General features: G+C 38.3%; 1 protein-coding gene and 2 long non-coding RNA genes across 3 annotated transcripts in view; 2 read left to right on the top strand and 1 right to left on the bottom strand.

Moving 5' to 3' along the window:
• arrdc1b (arrestin domain containing 1b) overlaps window positions 1-14,992 on the top strand; it is a 65,219-nt gene that overhangs the window by 11,977 nt on the left and 38,250 nt on the right. The gene's annotated exons all lie outside the window — the stretch shown is intronic.
• On the top strand, window positions 6,640-13,144 carry LOC129350981 (uncharacterized). The gene is made up of 3 exons (XR_008604588.1): window positions 6,640-6,739; window positions 7,055-12,802; window positions 12,917-13,144. It is a non-coding gene; the product is annotated as an uncharacterized LOC129350981 (long non-coding RNA).
• Window positions 7,129-12,284, bottom strand: LOC129350982 (uncharacterized). The gene is made up of 4 exons (XR_008604589.1): window positions 12,056-12,284; window positions 8,852-10,421; window positions 8,196-8,354; window positions 7,129-7,268 (listed from the first exon to the last, which is right to left on the bottom strand). It is a non-coding gene; the product is annotated as an uncharacterized LOC129350982 (long non-coding RNA).

Here is a 14,992-nt window from a genome sequence, read left to right on the forward strand (position 1 = left end):
CCATTAACTTGGCTTATTTGTGAAAATAAAGGGATGTTTGCAGGTAGCTTTCCAAAAATCCTGGAAGGCTATTATTGTGTTTTTTTTCTTCATGTAAGTAATGCCGGCTATTGTCTAATCAATGAGAGTCTGGTAAAATGAGAGCTTTTCGACCAACCAGCCAACCAACCAACCAACAAACCAACTGGAACCTGAACTTGCTGCCACATAGAGCGGCGCACAAGAAGAGGCTTATCTCCATACTCGGATACTAAAGTGGTGATACTAGTCCTGGCAGTTCACCTACTAAATCCTTATTTTATATACATATATATATATATATATATATATATATATATATATATATATATATATATATATATATATATATATATATATATATATATATATAAATATATAAATATAAATATATATAAAAGTCTATACAGTCATGGATGGTGGAGATCTACAACTGCACAGTGTTGATCAATGTTCCCTGTAATTTTTCCTGAGTGTGAGCAAACACACAAACTCCCTGAGCGTCCCTTGGACCACTGTGAGCAACATCAGACGTGTGCACTGTGGTCACACCAGCATCACATCCATTCAAGTTACATGGTTCATTAAAAGAATCAAATTACAGCATTTACATTTCTGTTAAAACACTTTGTCAACAGGAGCCAATTGAAGGCTGCAGTGATTTTAGTGACACTACAATGTATAAGAGTGAAGTTATTGAATATTTGTCTGTCTTTACTGTTGCAGCAGTTTTGCAAATTGCAGACGGACCCTGTTCACTCCATAGACACCAATGTTATTCCTGTAGCTTGAAAGACAGCTACTTTTGATAAAACTGGGCTTGTAGCACATTGTCTGCCTTGCAACAATGGGAAAGAGGCACCGTTTATGTTTTGACAACCTATATCTAACGAGTTATTGATGCTGGAAGCCCGAATCTGTGAATATCTTTCCAACTTTACTGAACTTGGGGCCACTACCACCTAAGGAGTGATATATTTAATTTTGAAAAAAGCATTTAGCCATACTTAAAGCTTTAAGTGCTTTATTAACACGGAACTAAAAATTTTGTATTGTTTTATTATCACAGGTTCTGTCTGAAAAGAGGTGGCATCATTTTAAACAGTGAAATCAAACTAACAAAATGTAATGACCAACCAGTGAGCAATACTGGATTCTGCAAAAACATAAACAACTTTTTTAAAAAATCTAAATCTTAACACAGTTAATGTATTAACTTATTTATGTGTGTATGCATGTATTTATTGATTTATTTAGTACTGTTAACATATCAGAGTTCTGAGTGAGTTTTTCTTAAGATAGGCAAAGGCCATTTATTGATTACATATAGGCTGTTAAATGTTTATTGAAAACTAAAAAGCATAAAAAAAACAACTTAGGCATTTATTGAGTCAGTAAAATACTGTAGAGTACAGACCACATCAGCATGATTATAAGCATCCTCTGGTAAATGAACAACCAGATACTGATGTCTCTCACCATATGGACTTCAGGAGATGACTGGGGGATGATAAACTGTGACCTACTGGTTGGGTTCTCTCTGTTCTCATGTTTCTTACATGTTTGTCCCCTTACAGCCAGGTCCTAATGTTTTTTGAGCAACACACCATACTATGACGTTTTTACAATGATGGTTCTACTATGGAACCAGTTTGACATGTTCAGGTGTTCTTTGTGTGAAAACTCAGAGATTTCAGGTATCAGAAGGTGGTTTTCAACTTTCTTTGTTAACTTCCTGCTTCAACTTTAAACTGAATTTCCTTCACTAAACCAGCCCTCTGGACTTCCAGTAAGCTGTGTTCCTATTGGCTGTCCAGGTGGCTGCTTGGTGTTATCAGGAACACCTGAGCAGCTCAGTGTCTTCCTGCTTTATGTGGCTGCAGACAAACATTTCCTCTGCTTCTGTTCACCAGTGAACCGGGTTTGGCTCGTTGCTTTAGTTTGTTCTTTAGGTGTTGGCTTGCAGCTTCCAGCAGTAAAATCGTCTTTAATGTGTTTCTTGGTGTGTTTTAGGGCTTTGTACTGGATAGTTGTCTTGGTAAATGTGGTCCTTTAGCCGCAGTTGGCACATGGTACTAATGTGTGCAGTGATTAGTGGATTTGGTGCAGCTGAGTTGTCTTTATCTTGGCTGTAGTGAGTCTTTAGAGGTTTTTGGTCAGACACAATCTGTATTCTTGTTTGTGAACCAAGGTTGGTTGTCCAGAAGGTAAGAGTTCCTGTCCTGATTCTCTGTTCTCAGAGCTTCTCTGGTAGGCTGCAGGAGACTTTAGCGTTTGGGTTGTGCTAGTTTGGTTTTTGTATGGTTTCATTTGGACGACTATCTTGAGGCCCCTCCATGTGGTTTAGTGAGGTTTTCTGCAACAGTTCTACAAAGCAACCTGCAGCAGAAGAGACTTTGAGAGTTTTTAGGAAGTTCTGGAGACCAGACTTGAGAGCAGCAGAAACATTTGTCAGCAGTTTGAGCAGGAGAAGGTGAGCTTCAGAGTAGAAATGAGATGGAAACCTTCTTGACCCGTGTGGTGAGGTCCTGTACCAAGAGTTTGAGCAGGTTGTGAAGAGTCTGTAGTTCTTTGGTCTGAAAGCACAAGAAGAGTCGTCTCATTAAAGGAGAAAACAGGAGATATTGTTGGTTCTTCTGTCACTCTGCAGTTTCCAGTTTCTTTAGACTGAATATCAAGTTTATATTTTAAATGATTTGCCATGTGAGCCCAAGAAGACTTCAATAAACTCCCTCCATCCCCTGGACACAACATATTTTATTATGATGTTAATCTTTTTTTTTTTTTGTTTGTTTGTGAGTTTTAATCATAGTTTTAGCATAGTTTTTTCTCTTTGCTTGTTTAGTTTTGTAATCTGTGTGAAAGGTGCTAAACAAATAAAGTTGAATTGATAAACTGAATAATTGACTAACTCATGATTGTGACAACAGAAGTATTTTCATTGTGATTTAAGGGTTTATTTCATTTTTAAGGTTGGGGTTAAAATCTTCACAGAAAAAAAGATTAAAGAAATAAACTACAGTAAAAAAAAAGCCATTAAATCAAAGGAAAAAAACTTTTAACATAATAAAACTTTTAAAAAGAAAATTAAACATTAAATACAATTAAATTATATTAGACAAAATATTTAATTAGATAATTAAATGGAAGATAGAAAACATGTAATTATGAAATTAAACAAAAAATTTTAAACAAATATTAAACAAAGATGAAATATTTTAGATAATTAAACATTTAAAAAATACAATTAAACAAGAATATTACACATTTAGAAAAATACAAAACATTTAATTAGACTATTAAACCTTTAAAAGACAAAACATTTAATTAAAAAATTAAATGTTTAATTAGAAAATTAAATCTTAAAGACAATAAAACTTTAAATAGGAATTAAGCAGAAAATACAATGAAGCATTAAAAAAGAAAATTAAACATTAAAAGGTGGTAAAACATTTAAAAAGAAAAACCTTAAAGATTTAATCAAAAAATTAAACATTGGGAAAGAAAAGGAAATTTTTCAAATAAGCCGATAAAACATTTGAAAAAACAACAATTAAACATTAAAAAGACAAAACATTTTAAAATCAGATCAGACATTGTTTCTTCAAACATTTCCTCTTTCTATGTTCTTGGTTTGATTGTGGATAGATTTACTAAGAACTCATTTCAGAAAACTGATTTCCAGATAAAGTCTACGAGAGGTTGAAGGCATTTATCAAACTAATGTTACCTTCTGATCTCCACAAACTTTACTGTTCAGTGATTTCTAAACAACCCACAGGTGAAGGTCTGAGAAGAACTCAGATGGATGGTCTAAATGTGAAATCAAGACTCATGGTCACAAGTTTTAAGGCTTCTGTTAACCGGAAAGTTCAAACTACCAGAGAAGTACTGAGAAACTTTTAAGATTTCAGTCCTCAGACTGTCTGAAGGTTCAAACGAACAGAGAAGTACTGAGAAACTTTTAAGATTTCAGTCCTCAGACTGTCTGAAGGTTCAAATGAACAGAGAACTTCTCAGGAACTTAGAAGATATCAGTCCTTGGGCTGTCTGAAAGTTAAATCTAACAGAGAACTACTGTGGGACTTAGAAAATTTCAGTCCTCAGACTGTCTGAAGGTTCAAACGAACAGAGAAGTACTGAGAAACTTTTAGGATTTCAGTCCTCAGACTGTGGAAAGGTTCAAACTAACAGAGAACTACTGTGGGACTTAGAAAATTTCAGCCCTCAGACTGTGTGAAAGCTCAGGTCCTGAGGACTCAGGAGGTGTGGAGGCTTTGGAAAGTCTTGGAACTGAGGGTTCCACCCTCCAGCACAAAGGCTGAAGTCCAACCTCCTGAGAAAAACGGTCGAGTCGAGACTCGAGTTAAAAAAAAACTCGAAAACAACAAAAAATAGATGATAAATGCGCAAAAAAAAGAAGAATTAGTATCTGAGCAAGTAGCTCAGGGGGATAAGAAGAGGACTCCCAAGCGGAGGGTTGCAGGTTCAAGACCCGCCACCGGCAGTTTTCTTTCTTTGTCTTTGTCAGGATTTTGAGAAAATTTAAGAAGTGTCTGGTCTTGAACCAGCGACCTGCAGCTCCATAGGCAAATCCTTAACTCACTGAGCTACAGATCAGATAAAAAGAAATAAATTCGTCGTCCCTTTGGCATCGTAGTTTCCAAGTGACCACATGGGCGGAGCCGAGGCGGAGTCTGGGTGGAGTCAGGGCGGAGAGTAGGCGGGGAGGTGGGTGGCGGCCTCCCCCCTCTACTCCCCCACCTCTCCCCACCACCCACCACACCTTCCCCCGCCCCACGAATTCTTCGAGTCTCCACGAGTTCTTCGAGTCTTGACTGGTTTTCCCGAGTTTCTGGAGTTTCCACGAGGTCGGAGGCAGAACAAGTTGTCATGAAGAGATGTTGAAGTCGGCCAGGACGGACTGACTTTTTACAGCGACTAGAAGGAAGACCACTAGAAGAGCAGGTCTTTAACCACCATCCATAAAATCCATGGAGTCGCTCCAGAGAAATGAAGGTTGGTCATCTTTTATCAACCTCCATCCAGATGTTCAACTTCATATCTTTACTTTGACATTTTTAGCACCACAAACCTTTAGTATCACACTTTATTATCATTTATTAGGACTTTAATGGAATCCACCAGCAGATGTAGTTTTTGTTGACAAACTTTATTCTTGTCGTCGTGGGACTGCAGTATTTAAAACTGTTCCTTCTATTTGACCTCATGTTTATTAGTTTTAGTGGAGAAAGTTATTTTAATTGTCGATTAATCTCTTAAAAACCAAATAATAAATTGGGTTAGTCAAGAGCTTTAAATTTCTTACTTTGTCATATTTTAATGATGACAAAAAAATATAAAAATAAAGCGTCTTGAGACAATTTGACCTGTAACTGGCATTATATAAATAAAATAGAATTTAAATTGTATGTATCTTGTAATGGAGTAATTCAGCCATATATGTTGGAAAACACATTTTCTTTGTCCATTAATCTGTCGTTTTCTCCAGTAATTCATTTCTTGTTTTGGTTTATAAAATGTCAAACCCAAATATATTCAGTTTACTGTCATAAAAACCAAAAAGATTTACATTCATGATGCAGGAGTCAGGCAGTTTTTCACTTTTTATCTTAGTTTAGTCAGAAAGATAGTTGATAATGTGTGAATTGTTGCAGCTTGTGAGCCGTAGAAGGTTTTAATCTTTGGGGCTGAGTGTCAAAAAACATTTAGAAACCAACATCAACAAAACACTCAACAAAGATTTGAACATCATTAAAGGGAAATTCAACTTTTGCATGACAATGTCTAATTAAAGGACATTTATTTCCAATGTAAATGTGTGATATTCATCCTCTGGAGCTTTCGCTTCACATCGTCTTCCACCTGGACTGCTTTGGTCGGGAGCATGTGCAACAAACCTTTGAAAAACTGCACTTTAACATCAATGAATGACACTGAAGTTTAATCTCTACATAAATGAGACTGAGTCTGGATGTGCTGCTCTGTCATTAACTCCTAAGTTTAGGGAAAGTTCAAACAAAAGAGGACAGTTCAGATAAGACTTGAGAATGAGCTTATTTTGAACAAACATCTCAGACTTTCTGAGCTTCAGCACCTCTAGCAAGATAATTTAACAACAAGCAGCTCAAGAGATCCAGAAGTTGGCGAGAGTTAGCTTTAGCTGAGCCAAAGAACATGTGGGACGCTAACCTAGCAAACATTTCAGACTTTTCTCTGTGAATTCTGAGTAATAATTTACCATTTAATGACAGAGCTACACATCTCAACTCAGTCTCATTAAAACAGACTCTAATTCAGTGTCATCCATCCATATTAAAGTGCAGTTACCCAAAATGTTTGTTGCATGAGCTCCAACAAAATCTGTCCAGGTAGAAAGCCACTTTGACAAACAGGAAGTGGAAGATTCCAAGCAGATTTATAGAAGGGGGAACCGGACTGTACTAAGTGTGGTCGAGTATAAAGGGGTGTTTTGTGGGTTTTTAAGGCTGATAATGATTATTACTGAGACATTTGGAGTAGATATTCATTTGCAGTAAATCAAAGTATTTAAAACCTTGGAGTTAAACTTAGAAGAACACAAACTCTAACAGAAAACTTTGTTGATACGTTTTTATTTTGTTTCCGGATGTTAAGTTAAAGGAGTTTTATTCGTGACGTATAACCAATCAAATCACTCCAGAAGACAGAGCGACCACAGGTAGATAAAGGTTCAGAGCCAAAGTAGCGCCATTTTTAAATTTATTAATTACCGTAAATCAGTAAAAAATAAAATACTGATAATCAGTAAATCAGTCAGCCCACAATTACTACAATTCTACAATGTATGTCTCTTTGCTTTCACTTGTTATTTGTACAATATACGATGTATATGATGGTGTTTTTTTCATACCAAAGGCTATACTATGATTTTCTCTAAGAGACATACGATGCTACTCTGTTCTGGCCCTGGGCTGCTGCACTCCTCCTCTGTTGTTTTCTGGATTGTACTCAGCTGCATGCCTTCGTCCACCAGGCCTCCGTTGACTCGTCCTGCCTGCCGTCTCTGGAGCTGAAGCTGGATTGGAACAGACCAAAGTACAGTCCAATCACGATGCCAGCTGCCTCTCAAAAGGCTCCTTCATCTGGCAGGTGGCAGCACTTCTTCTGAGGGGAAGCTGAGCTGGTCCAGCAGAACTTTGGAGATGTGTTCCAGTGGTTGGTGGATGTGTGGGGAGACAGAGAGGGACCTTTGAATTGTTCAGAAAGGAAAACAGGGAACCTGTTGGTAGTTTTAGTTTAGGGTGCTAATGTGGTGTGTTTTTGGGTTTTAAGAAGTGAACAGGAAGAGTTTTTTTTCGTATTGATTATCTTTTACTTTGTTCCTGGTTGGAATGCCCATCAATGTCAACATGAAGTTCACTTTTAGTTCTGCTGATTTATTTTTATTTTACTAACACCCATTTGTTTTTAACCCCCTCACATGTTGTTGTTGTAAACTTACTCTTTCAAATAAATTCTCGTCTAACCCTCTGGAAACCAGCGTTTGGACTGTTTTTGTGTTGCTCCTCACCTACTGACAGCTGTGGACTAAAGGCCATACTGTGACGTTTTTAGAGCGACATGCTATACTATGATGTTTGTTGGGCGACACACTATACTATAGGCTTTTTTAATCGACATATTACTGTGACGTTTTTTTTGTTTTAGTTTTTTTTGTTTTTTTAGCAACATATAAGAATTCAAACAGTTTTAAAAGTTACTATACTTTTACTTGTGCAATGAAATTATTATTCTATGGCATTTTTTAGATGACATATACTCTGTTTTCTTGATTACATACTATTTTGACAATATATTGCACTATGACATTTTTTGAACCACATATCATACATGACAATTTCAGGCAACATCCTATCATTTTGCGCTTTTTGAACCACATAATAATCTATGTTTTTTTTTTTCTTGCCAACATGCTGTACTATGAACTACAGGCCATACTATGTTATTCTTGAGTAAAGCTTACTATACTTTGACATTTTCTGAACTACATCCTATACTATGGCGTTATACACAGAGTGCTTTGGTTACATGTTGATGTATAATCTAGATTTTTTTCTGTTTTGTTTTTTGACGGGATTACCACAGACCTGACTGTGAACACCGTCAACACTCACCTCAGGGAGACGCTGCCTAAGATCTCAAGGCTGCTTGGTCGTGGCCTTTCTGGCACGTACTCTTCCAAGATGAGCCGGGAAGTTTAACACTGATGGAATGACACCAGGTCTAAGCCGACAAACTTCCAATTCCTCCTCAACCCATAGTCTCTGGGAAACCTACATGGAGTAAGAAAAGTAGACAGAGAAGTAATTAAGTCTGTACACAACATATTAAAAAGAAATCATGCTAATAAATTAAGTACAAAGAACCGAATTCGCCAATATACTGGAGACCAGAGCTATTTAATTTGATTAGTATAACCTTGTTTAGTAACATTTCAATTATTTGAGAACAGTCCTAAAGAACTGCCTGTAATCCCAATCATAAAATGGGTTTGGAGGAAGAACTACTACAACTTGTAATACTATTACAAATGCTGATACTACTTCTACGACTCTAACAGCTATTTTATACTACTACTGCTGCTTGTACTTTTAGTATTACTACTACTGCTTGTACAACTATACTACAGCTACTATTAATCGTCTGGTATTTGGTTGTCAAGCTGCTAGCTCGCCTTAGTGTTTTGCTAGTGGCTAACTAGTTAGTTCTCATAGACTGGAAGCTCTCAACAATATTTAATAATGAAAAAAGAGCCAAAAACTATTCTTACCTATGAAAAGTCATTCCAAGTTTCCTTGTCTCAATCGTACGACGTAGTGTGTAATTGTATGCAGCACAGTGAGACGGCATACTCGTTGTTTCCGTTTTCACGCTGTCTACTTCAACGGAATGCACTGAAACTTTCTCCCCACTAGCTTAGCCTCGCAGTAGCACGCAGCTCAAAGGGGCGTGTCCTATCTACTCATTCATATCTATGAGAACAAGGAGGCTGCACATAAGGACGCCTGACGTTGATTAGCTGCGTAAATACCATTATATACAGTCTATGGTAAATACGTATGTGAATCGCATCATTGGCTGCAGCAGCCAGTCACCGGTCAGTCACTGACTCACATTGAAAAATAGCACAGAATGAATTGTTACGTGTTTGTTTTATTTACAATTTAGGTTGGATTTTTTTATTTTTTTTGTGCACAGCGCAGATTTTCTGTGCGCGGAGACCGTGTCAGCAGTGCGCAATTGCGCACGGGCGCAGCTTAGAGGGAACAGTGACGTTGATATTTTCAGACTTTGTTCAATTCATCTGTGTACATCTGGAAATTACCCATACTATATTTGAGACTGACAAAAAAAACTTACTTCTTGGCACATATTTGTTATTGTCATATTTGATTGAAGACATTCGAAACCACTGCTGCTACTTCTACGTTTTTTCAAACCTTGTTTTCTGTCTCAAACTAGCTGTTGTCATAGTTTCAAGACAACAGGATATGATTAGTTGGCACTTTTATAAGTGAAATGATTTACAGCTGTGGGAAATTGTGTGTGTGTGGGGGGCAGAATAGGAGCTTCAGTGGTTTATGCTTTTTTCCTGTCAGTTTTTTTTTTTATCACTTGCCCAAGTGAGATAACAGCTTTTCAGATCTGCAGTCTTGACATGGTTGTGTGGAAGCCCATGAGACTTGAGAAACCCTTCGAGATGTCCACAACACGCTGTATGGGCTAAAACACAGCGTCGGCTGGAGCCTGTTTTTGCAAAAGGTTACTCATGATACAGCCAACTTAAGACTGACGAGTTAGATCTTAGTTTTACACCTGAGAGCGGCGTGGTGTGATTTCACTAAGCTTAGGACTCTTGGCACTGTAGGGTGTCAGCTGATGCTAAATCACTGATCAAAGTTGGTGGTTTCTGCTTGGAGCTGAGTAAATATTTCTCTACTGCGAGTATGTACATGGAATCAAAGGAACAGTGTGGGTCAGTTTCTTCTATAGCAGCGATTTAGGTCAAGCCACTTGCTTTAGCACTTTCAGGTTAGATAAACACGGATGTAAAAAGAGCTGCTGACTTTCACTAACCTTGATGAATGAACGATGCAGATAAAATGTTGGTTTTTGTTGGTTTTAAGATGCAAATTGATTTAAGTCAAGTGTGAGACAAGCTCCTTTGTGTATAAAACCATGCAGTGAAATGAGTTCAGGTCAGCCGAGGACAACGTGGACGTCCATTAGGGACTAGCTAATGCTTATATGTGGATCTCTGCTGACGTCGACTCCATCAAAAGTGGTCCTGAGCTGGCAGAGAGGCAATGTTTGCGCATCGTAATTCCTGCTTCATGCAACTGTCAAGACAAAGGAATAAAGATATAAATTACCCGCAGAACAAATTGATTAATTCCTTTTTAATCGCTTGTCATGTGAAGACAATCTAGCTGCTGAATGCATGAGTATTTTAACTGTTTTTGTTGCTCTGAAAGGCAGAACACAGAGATGGTGTTGGTCTCCTCGGGTTATGATGGCTGCCTGGATCGCAGCCTAATGCAGTGAAATGTGGAAATTTTTGTGGCATGATGGGTAATGTGGGAGAGAGTGTCCAGAGTAGAGATTACACTCTGCTGGTTTCATGATGTAAGTTCTGCAGGGATAAGCCTCTTACACTTGCATGCAAACATAGGCAGGAATCGGTGTGGACCACATGCAGATGCAGCTAAACTCAAACACATGCAAACATCATAAACTGATCAGAGGTATTACAGTTGTGCCGCACAGCTTGACAGCAGCTGTAGAATTTGTAAATGTTAGTGCTTTGACTGGTTCATGACAGAATGCTCACTGGTTATTTACTAGATTATAGCAAAGAAGTGAATTGTAGTATTACAGTTGTGACATGGCAAAAATAATAGTTATATAGGGCTCATTCCATCTCAAATCATCAGATTTTTAGAGCAGTTTCTTCTTGAACATCACTGATTTGCCTGCAGTTGTTAAAGATATTTGTGAATTTTTAGCTTAATATATTACTTGATATAAAGCGTTCCCAGATAAACTTGTCAGCCCACTTTTAGCAAGCACTTTTTTTTTTTGCACAAAGTTATTCCTGAACAACAGTATCTCAGGAACTATTAAAGATAAAAGCTTGAAATCTTCACTGTTATTTCTCATCATGCCATTGATTCAGAATAGAAGATATTGGATAAGTAGATTAAATAATCTCTGATTATGGGGGAGTTCAAATATGAAAAAAAATTATGCACAATATGATCCAAAAATGAAAAATATGCCTATATAAAAATAAATATTTTTCAGTTATACTTTAAGAATCATCCATGAAACTCCTAAACTCTGTTCTACTTGGTTGATGCTATCTACTAATACTTTTGTTTTTATGGTATACAACTTTTACCTCAAAAGTCGTACCTGCTCAAACAGTTATGAAAGTTAAATTAAAATTACTTTCTTTTATTTTTTGTGATCAAATATTTCATAATTAGAAAGTTCTCTAGGTTTTTTGTGTATTGTTGTCACATTCAGCTACATTGGTTCAGAAAATATCACTAATTGACTTCTGCTTGATCAGTTATTTTGCATGAGCTCGAACATGGGACTTTACTCTATTGGTCCAATATTGCATATTTTGAAATAATTACATAATGAGAAATAAAAGTGAAAATTTCAGACTTTTATCTTTAATTGCAACAAAAGCAGCAAAGCCTCAAATTTAAATGCATGTAATAAAGAAAAGTATTTGATATATTGAGTTCAAATTTCAGAGATGCCATTTTAAATATCTAGTTTATGATACAAAAGGTTTCAAACAAATCAGAAATCGGTCAGGCAGAAGGCCCCTGATGGTTTGAGATGGAACAACCCATAGATGAACTAAATTAAAACAACTTAATAGTAGTTTCTAAACAGGTGGATGTCTCAGAAAGGTGTTAAAATGCTCTAAAAGGCATGAAGCTATGCATTATTTTACCTTTTTTTCCACTGAAGCAGCTCTCACTGCAGCGTTTTCCTGGGTTTCTGGTCTGGAGCCATCTCAGGACGAGTCTGAACAAACAGCCGAAGCTCTGTTCTGCTTCGGGGGATTCCCTTACAGTCAGGAGGAATAGATCATAAGATCAGGTGGCCGTGTTTGACATGTCTCTCTGAGAGGCATTAGAAAGGAGACGACAGGAGAGCTCGGAAAAGTGAGAGGGACTAATTGTTTGCAGCGCTTTAAAGATTTAATGACGGTAGTAAGTAGCATCGGATTACTAGTGTGTCCCGTGGTACAAGGTTGTGACCTCTGGGGTTTGTTGAAGAACTCGAGTCTGGATGATACTAGATTATTGGGGCTGATGCCAATTTTTAGGGATGTTTTAAGCCGCGATTCCACAAGCATCTACTCGGCGCGGTACGGTTCGCCACTATTGTATCTGACTCGGCTCGTCTCGGTTTAGTTGTTTTTCCATATAGCCTCATCGTGGGTGGAGTCGTCATAGCGCAGCCAGCCGGAAGTCCCTCAACGTCATTTGCGTGCGACACAAACGCAACATAACGGAGACGATGGTTCACCTGCTGCTCGGTCTGTGGCTTTCTGTCGGATTCAAAGTAATAGAAGAGTCAGAGAAAGCTGAGAGCAGCGAGTCGGAACACTCAGGAGACACACAGGAGAGTTTGGGAGGCGATGCAGCAGTATCAAGCTGAAGACAAGAGGATATGAACGAGACGACATATGAGGGTAAGCTAATGCTAGTTCGCTAGCTATCGTGTATCAGTCCTGTGAACGACCCTGTAATGGCTGCAGTTTATCGCTATTAGGTATTAAAATATGTATGCTGTGTGTGTGTTTCAGATGCTCTCTTGTGAGACTTCATGGGATTTACCTGAAGCAGCAGCACATGAGCCTGCAGTGGCACAAGGTGTAGAGGAGGAGGACAGAGATGTACAGGATGCACTGATGCACTACGTGTCATGCAAAAGTTAGAAGTTATTCTTCTCGCTATACTTCTGTTTTTCTGTCCCCGGACCGCTATTGTTTTCTTGAATGCAATTCTGACAATAAACTTTTGTACCTTTTGCAGATGTGTCTATGCTATTGTTTTATTTGTGAAGGTTAGCAAGATTACATGACAAATTAAACACCAAAACATTAAAACAGCTGTTTTAAGAAAATTCCAGTTTGATAAATCAGTATTGCTTTGGTGTAATTCAGTCAATGGAATTATGAACCATAAAGAAGTTTGTGTTAAAACATGTTAAATCCCATTAAACATAAATGCTTTATTAGGGAATACAGAATTGTTTGGTTCAGACTGTTGACTCTTTTCCTACCAGTGTCTTAACAGACAAAATGAAAAGTTATGATGCAATCACATAAGTCACAAAATAGTTTATTAGTCAGCAGCAAAATCAAAACTAATTACAATGTGCAAAGTACAAACTGTGGTGGGCCTCTCCTACAGTGGAGGGCTAAAAGTAAAACTATGTACAACTAAATCTCAAGTCTCTGGGAGGTGGACTCACTGGCTGCCCACTGCCTGCACCAGCTGCCCCAGTACACCCAGCACTGCCTGCACCAGCTGCCCCAGTACACCCAGGACTACCTGCACCAGCTGCCCCAGTACACCCAGGAATGACTGGTTGAAGGCAGCATTCTGGGCCATCTCCTCCCGCTGCAAGGCCGCTTCATTCTCTCTTGCCTCGCTGAGGAGCAAGCAGATGTTCTCATCATGCTGGGCACGGTTCCGCTCCTCCTCAGCCTGCATCTCCACAAGTACGCTTGGAAGGTCCAATTTTCTGTTGCACCTTTTCCTCTTGCCTAGACCAAAGACAGAAAAGTGATCAGAATCAGCTTTAGTAAGTACACAACATGCAAGGAATTTGGTTTTGGCTGCTGGTGTCACACTAGGAATATGGAAGAGAATAATAAAAAATAAAGAAACTATAGAAAGAGGAACAGGAAGAAAAATGAAATAGCAAAATTAAATAAAACAATATATACAGAAATTTACAGCTAGACTGGAATAAACACATTAGCAAAATGATAATTGCTATAAACACAGTAGTGCAAAAGCAGAGAATGCTGTTCATGGTGAAAAAAATGCTGTACATGTCCATTGGAATACTGACTATTGTACAGGTGTGTAGGAATGGCTCAGCTGTTTATTACAGTGATGGCAGTGGGGAAGAAACTGTTTTTGTGTCTGGAGGTTTCTGTGTACAGAGCTCTGTAGCGCCTGCCGGAGGGGAGGGGGGAGACAGTTTAATGTCCAGGGTGAGTGGGGTCTCTGATGATGTTTTCTGCAGTCCGTACTATAGGCTGTAGTCTGTTTCTGTCCTGCTGTGTGGCTGATGCAGAGGTGCACAGGACAGATCGGATGACTGCAGTGTAGAACTGGATCAACAGCTCCTGTGGCAGGCCGTGTCTCCTCAGCTGTCGCAGGAAATACATCCTCTGCTGAGCCTTTTTCAGGATGGAGTGGATGTTTGTCTCCCACTGCAGGTCCTGAGAGATTGTTGTCCCCAGGAGCTTGAAGGACTCCACAGCTATGATGTGATGTGTTTAGCCACCGGTCCATTCATTTTCAATCATGATCATGTCTTTGATTGTTTTACTTTAATACATTTTTGGCACTCTTTACTTTAACTGAAGCACAAATAGTATCTCCTCCACCACAACTAAAAACAATGTGGTGTGAACTTCATTTCATCTTGTGCACATTTTGGAGTTGCTAAGAACAGCTGTGTTTTCTTATTTCTATGTATATTTTCATTCAGTGTCACAGTTACCTAGTGACTATAAGAAGAATGGTTGCAATACTACGTTGCACCAGAAAGTAAATTAGAGTGACTTACTTGTTAAGTCAATGGGAAAAAAAATGCAGCTGCATGTGTCACTGTAGCTACATGTAGCTTTCATCAGGCGTTC

Source organism: Amphiprion ocellaris, chromosome 17 (assembly GCF_022539595.1).
Source record: "Amphiprion ocellaris isolate individual 3 ecotype Okinawa chromosome 17, ASM2253959v1, whole genome shotgun sequence".
Taxonomy (NCBI): Eukaryota; Metazoa; Chordata; class Actinopteri; family Pomacentridae; genus Amphiprion; species Amphiprion ocellaris.